We start from the raw sequence: 7,502 nt of genomic DNA on the forward strand, positions 1-7,502 counted from the left end.
TCAAAAGGATGGTTCCCCCAAAAAAAAATCAAAATCAAAATAAAAAATTATTATATTTTATATTTTATTACTTTTTATATTTTGTAGATTCGATAAATTTAAGAAATTTTACAATCATCAATATATATATATATAAAAGCAAAGACCTTATATAGGAAAGTATGAGGTTTTGCCAAGTGGCACATTGTATTGCATTCTTTTCATTTAGGCTTCCATTTCATCTACATTTAGCATTTATGTCAAAGTATTAACTAATGGCAAATGCATTTATTTCAATTTTTTAAATGGAAAAAGGCAAAAATTTGTATATTTTTATAACTTATTGCTTTGAATAGATATAGATGGATCTTAAAAGTCATTAGAAATGTAAGAATTAAGAAAATTTTGCATAAGACTAACTGCAATGTAGAATTGCAAGAGTCAGATTCAATGAATTAGGTAAATATTATTTGTCTTCACATTTGTCCAATATAATTAAATCCCCATTTCCATTGAACTTAAAAATTACACTTCCTTAATTTTTCTGATAGTATCTTTGGTTTTCTTTTTGTGAGGTTAAACGTCCATAATTTTTCTCATAGTATTTTTTGTTTTCTTTCTATGAGATATGTTAATTTTCAAAATATTATGTTCATTTTAAATATTTTATTTAGATTTTATGTATACATTTTTACTTATGTAGTATTGTAATGTATTTAGGCTTATTTTTTCATATTATGTGCAATTTATATTTTTGGTTTTTTGTATGATGCATATACTTGGTAAGAATTTGTTTTTGGCTACTTTTAGTTCAATTAAAATTTAGAGATTAAATTGTGATATTATTGCATCACTATGACATTATGTTTTCTGTTGTTTTATCATGAAATTCTAGAAATTTTTATAGCTAGTTGATATGGAAAGCATAAATCATACAAGAAAAACACCTACTAACCAACAAGTTTGTAGGTGACAATATGAACTGTAATCTGGTGAAATTTCTTGGTTGGATGAATTAGATGAAAAGCATGAGGTTCTACCAACTAGCGCATTCTATGCCCAAAAATATATATATATATATATATATATATATATATATATATATATATTCTCAACATAAGAAAAAATTAAATATTAACTTTTTGTTTCATTTGGTTTAATGTTTTAAGACTTTTCTAATTAAAAAATAAATATTATTTATATCCTTTGACTTAATGTTGCAAGAATTTTCATCTGATGTACATTCACACAAACCTTTTTATATTTTAATTTACCATTTTCACCTCTTTTGCTTCTACCTCTTTATATATATTTACCCATAGCCCTTCATGTTATCCTATGTTAAATACACACAGACAAAATACGATGTCATTTACCTTCAATCTTTTGACGATACCTACCTAACTCTAACATTGTTGTTTCATCTTATCCTAAGCTGTATGAGTTGGTTACAACCAAGGAAAGGTGGCTTGCATTTTATATTGAATGATAATGACAATTACTATTTTGACACTAAGGTCAAATGTTGTGGATTTATAGGTTTTGTAAATGGTGTGATTGTCCGTGAGTGTTTAGGATGTGTATTTGTTTTTAGAATTAAGGAGAAAGAAAAAGACACATTCTCTATCAACTTTTATTCTATAATATTCTTCCAAAGTTTTTTTTTTCATTACTTCAATTGAATAATTATAATGAAAATGTTTGTACAATTTATAATTGTTACTTTTTATAATAAACTCATTAAAAATAAAGATCTATAATAATTATGCTATAATATTTATACAACATTCTTCAAAATCATCCTACATAAAACATTACAATATTATCCATATATTGCGTAACTTACTAGTTTAAACTAATTATAACTCACATCAATTACTAATTACTATAACTATATAAAATATAAAATAACAAGATAAAATACTAGTGGTACGTAGAGTTCAAATTGGAAAGAGCAGCACATCAAATTTGACCCGTGCACAATCATGTACATATGACATCGACATGGCGCTACTTCTTGCTCAAATTCCTTGCATTGATTAAATTCAATGCAATTGGTAATGGTATACAGTAAAGTTGCCTACAGCCTAGTGTCCACTACCTACTTATATGCTCATGAAAACAACCAAAAATGTAAAAACGAGCGGTGTTGTTCACATTTTCAATTATAAAAATTAAAAACACAGTGTGTATATGTGTTTTTTTTTTCCCACAAAATAGGAAAAAAGGTGGGGACCGAAGCCCCAAATGAAAGGAATTTCAGAGTTATTTAGGCCGTCCGGGAAGAGAAGGTCAGAAGAAACAAAACAATCTGATTTAGTTCTTCTTGAGGGATTATGCCGTCGTTTTTCACTCGCTGGGATCAAAATAGCTACCAATAACTTCAATAAATACTTCGTAATTGGTCAGGGGGATTATGGGAAAGTATATAAGGGCTTTATCGATGACCCTACTACAATAAGCCTTGCAATAAAGCATGTGAATATCGATTCAAAGGCGGGTTTTCACGAGTTAAAGACTGAGTTAAAGGCTAGATTGCTTTTACTCTAATTTATTTAAGTGCAGAACAAAAGTAAAGAAATGCAATCACCTGATCTACTCTAGTGCATACACATGAACAATAAACCATAAAAGTAAAGTACAAGAGTAAAGGAATAGAGATGCAAACACAAGATAATATCAAGACGTGTTATCAAAGAGGAAACCGAACTTGGCGAAAAACCTCTCTGCAACCCTCCAAGTCAAAATCGATCCCCAAGATAATAAAGTTGGAGTACACGAATAATAAAGACCCTCCAAGTCTAGTCTACCCAATGTACTTGAGCCCTCCAAGCTCCTGCTACCAACGGACTTCTCGGAGTCATGTTTTCTTTAGCTTTCCAGATTCTGCAATTCCCCCGATTGCATCCGCCAAGCCTCATCGACTTTGTTTGGCAAATCCCCAAAACTTCCCAAGCTCCAAAACACTCTCTACACTCTGAATAGGTGTGAGTTGTGTTTGGGTACAAATCTCCTCTCAAGGTATGACAATAGGAGAGGGAAAGAGAAGAGACTACAATAATTTCTCTTTAAGGATGAGTAGCTCTCTCTCTAAAAGATGAGTGTGTTATACGTGTTGTAGAAAACCTATCTAGGGTTTTTCTCTCTAAATAGTCTTTCTTACTTTTGTGGGTAATGAAGGTATATATAGTATGAGTGAAGGGTAAGAAAGTCACACTTAAATTCTCCAGGTAGAGTGTTTTGCGAGAACCTCGCGATATGACGTGTCTCGCGAAGCACTCGCAAAATGTAGCTTGACTCTTCAACTTCCAGCATGTGCTTCTCACGTGCCCTTTTCACGGGAACCCTTCTTGTGAACCTTTTGTGAGCTAGTCGCGAAATTGCACTGATCTTCAATTCATGCTCGATTCTTCACCAACTTAGTACTATATCCAATACAATAAAATCCCACAAAATTCAAGGAAATACTTTAATGCACTTACAACATTTTTTGTCATGGAATAAAGCCAACATAAAAACATAATTGGAAATCATAACTTTACAGTAACAAACAAAGTATATATAGTTACAACTTGATCAAATAGTTCTCACACTATCAATTTAAAATATATATTATTGCATTGTGTTTTCATACATATCTCACTATATATAACACCTGACTACAAAATATAATTTGTTACACTACAAAAATTTCTAATTTATAACATAATTCCAAATAACATATATTGAATTTTTAAAAATATACAATATAATATATTAATTCAATAATTATCCAATAAAAAACAATCATATCAAATTTACCCATACATTGCGTGAGTCAGCGACTAGTAATATATATATATATATATATATTGCGTGGAACAGATAAGGCTTTTGTCAAGGTAGTATACCCTATTTCAGATCTTAAGGTTTGATCCAGAAGTTTGAGGTTAAAGGTGACTAGGTTGTAACTGTTAATTTAAGCTTTTAATCCTGAAAAATGAATAGGTTGTTTAGAAGTTACTCTTCTACCAGCAGTAGATGTTCCCAACCATCATCCCTCCCAGAGATACCAGTAGATGTAGGAATACTTAATTCAGAATCTTATGAGTTATCAGATGTAGATCTAGACATAGGAGATTGGAATATCCCTAAGGTTCCCACCAACTAGATCTATAAGTCCTCATGGTCTTGGAAGAAAGCCTTCAAGACAGACTACCTTGTTAAGACTATAGAGCAAATTTATGGTATAAACAAGGAGTACGAAACGTGCTACTTGTTATCCCCTTCAGCCATTTTAGCACATAGGAAGCAAGGACATAACTTCCTACACATAGGTTTAGTCCAGGTCAAAGTTAAACCGCTTGTCAGAAAAGGTTTGAACAGCTCAATCCTTATGGCCTTCAGAGATACCCGTCACATTAGATTCCATGACAGCCTCTTAGGAACCATAGAAACCAGTCTTAGCAACGGACCAGTCCATTTTGACTGTTTCCCAGATTTTGCTATCCATATCCATGACAAGAATGTCATCAATGCCCTTACACTCAATATCAAGACCCATGGAACCCTCATGACTCAGGGAACTAGTCAAATCGCCTTAATATACAGAGTTTACCTATAAGTTCATGAGAATGAACATGAATGTCGGAGTACTTGATAAAAGAAGGTTGGGTGAGACAACCCTCATCCAAACCACTGACCCTAGTGCCAAGATTCAGGTCCCTAGAACCCTAAAATGGACAGAGGTCACATTCCCAGCCAATTGGACTTTAGAGAATGAGAACCATACTCTACAGATCCAAAACCCAACCCAAAATCCAAATCTAGAATTTTTCCAATAGCTAGCCGATTGCATGGGTAGGTTAAGTTTTGACAGATCTAGGCTCAGCACTCCTCTAGATTATGAGTGTATAACGCCTCTGGACATATCCCAGTTTAGATCCTCAATAGATCTACACCAACCCCATAGGCAGTCACCTATCTACCTTAGAGATAGATCTGCATCCCAGTGTAGCTTAACCAGACCCTTAGGATCACCATTCCCAAAGTCTAGAAGAGATCTAGGTGTATAACTCCAGGGAGTTAGAACCAATTCCTAGCTTAGCACACCTTGCTACACGGCCAAAGATAATTTGGTGGATGGAGAAGATGACCGTGAGCAATCCCCTCCATCCCTTTTTGGGACTGATATGGAACAACCATTTCAGGATCCTCCCATAGATAACCAGCTCTTGGTTTTAAACAAACAATTTGTTCCTAACCTAGAAGAATTAGGAAAGGAATTTGGTTCTAAGGAAAACAGAACCAAAAGAGAAGCCTATAAAGCCAATTACACTAAAGAGCAAAAAGTAGAAGTATTTGAAGTATGGACGGCATTCATGAAGGATATCTCCCGTAATGTCCCCTTTTTCATATACTTTGAAAGATACTCTGGATAGCACAAACAGTTTTGTGTCCTTACCAGAACCTGGACAATAGAAGAACCCAATGCAACCAAGGAAGTTGTAAGGTCGAGCCATCCACCCCTTGAAAAGCCCCTAGATAAGCTGCCCACAACTAAGCACACCAGTCTCAGTTACCCTAAGGACAAAACAACCTTAGAAATAGTTGCCCAAAAACTAAAAGAACTTGTTAAGAAGGAACTAGTCACCCCTTCTTCAGTCGCTATCAGCCATCTTAACATTAAAGACATTCAAGCAGCCTCTAGCAGTTTTGGTCAAGAATCTGACAAAGAGATAGAACAACTAGAAAACCAGTTTTAAGATTTATAGGTAAAACGACTTTACCATCCCAACATAAATCCAACCAGTCTAACCAGGAATTGGTACCCTGGACTTACACCCCTTGGCCTCCAATTCGAAGAACGGAATGTCAGCAACCAATTCTCAGTATCCTCTGGTAAACTCTATGAATGGAACATAGATGGCTTATCAAAACAAGAAATCCTAAACAAAATCCAACATATGACTATGGTAGCCAAAAACTACCTAGACGAAGGTCGTCCTCACAAGGAAGTCATAGAAATGATGGTCTTAGGATTTACAGGGAAACTCCTACAATGGTGGAACAACTACCTAACAGACATGTCTAAGGAAGACATCAAGCATGCAGTTGTAAAAGATGAGGAAGAAGCCCCCATATTTGATAATATTGAAAGAGGAGTTCTTGATGGAGTCAACACCCTAATCTATACAATCATGAAACACTTCATAGGAAAACCCAGCAATATCACATCTAGAATTTACGAACAGCTACGTAACCTTAAATGTAAAACTCTAGGTGACTACTGGTGGTATGAAGATGTCTTTACTACCCGAGTCATGCATAGGAGTGATTGTAACTCTCCATTTTGGAAGGAGAGGTTCATTGATGGATTACCAACACTCTTTGGCCAGAAAGTCAAAGAAACCCTTTGCAGTCCCTTAGGCGTTATAGATTATGATAACCTAACCTATGGAGACATCTCTAGCACCATTCAAACTAAAGGAATGAAGATGTGTAGAGATCTCAAAATCCAAAGCCAAGTCAACAAGAACAAAGCCAAGTACGAAATGAGACATTTTTGTACACAGTATGGCTTACCCTCAGTCAAACCTTCCAAGAGAAAATCTAAGCACAGAGGAAAGGAATCCTCTGAGAAATCTCATAGAAAGAAAACAACAACCAAGTATTATAGAAAACAGCGGTACAAGACTGATGATTTCTATAAGAAAGGAAAATCCAAGGAATCCATTCCATAAGCATCAGGAAAATGCTACAATTGTGGAAAGAAAGGTCATTTCAAGAGTAAGTGTAGAGCTAAGGTCAAATCCCTTATCAATACCCTCATTAGTGACCAATCCAGTAAGCATGAGATCTTTAAATTATTAGGACTTGATCACTCTGAAGTCATTCAGCAGCGCTAGTGACAGTGAACTCATACAAATATATCGGTCATCCTCTGAATCCTCTAGAACTAGTACCTCTAGTAGCCTGGATGAACCTACACCATGCATAGATGGTTGTTGTACGAACAAAACTATCAATGTTCTCAACAGGCAAGAAGAACTTCTCCTAGACCTCATAGAGGCAATAGAAGATCCTATTATAAAGTCTCAGAAGCTTACACTATTCCATCAAGCCTTAGTAAAGGAAATCGGTAAACCTGAACTAAGGATCCAACAACCCAAAGTAGATTTAGAGCAAATCTACAATAGATTTACCCAGTCCAAAAAGGAAGTTACTATCAACGACCTTCAAAGAAAAAATAAGGAGACCAAGTCAGAAGTTAGAACCCTAAAGCAAGAGTTAACCATTCTCAAGGTTGATTATGATCTTCTTAATCGAAGAGTCCAACTTTTGGAAAACACTTCTCATCAAGGCATTGAGGAAGGTCCCTCATTCTGAAACCCTTCTGATGAGGAAGAAACAGTTAACCCCACAGCTGATCTTAGCAATGAACCATCCACAGAATTATTCTTAGATACCATCAGCAGGATTAACTCCCATAAATGGCATTCCAAAGTCAGGATTGTCATTAGCAAAGATTTTGAATTCGAGGT

The sequence above is a fragment of the Castanea sativa genome, chromosome 5 (assembly GCF_040712315.1).
Source record: "Castanea sativa cultivar Marrone di Chiusa Pesio chromosome 5, ASM4071231v1".
NCBI lineage: Eukaryota > Viridiplantae > Streptophyta > Magnoliopsida > Fagales > Fagaceae > Castanea > Castanea sativa.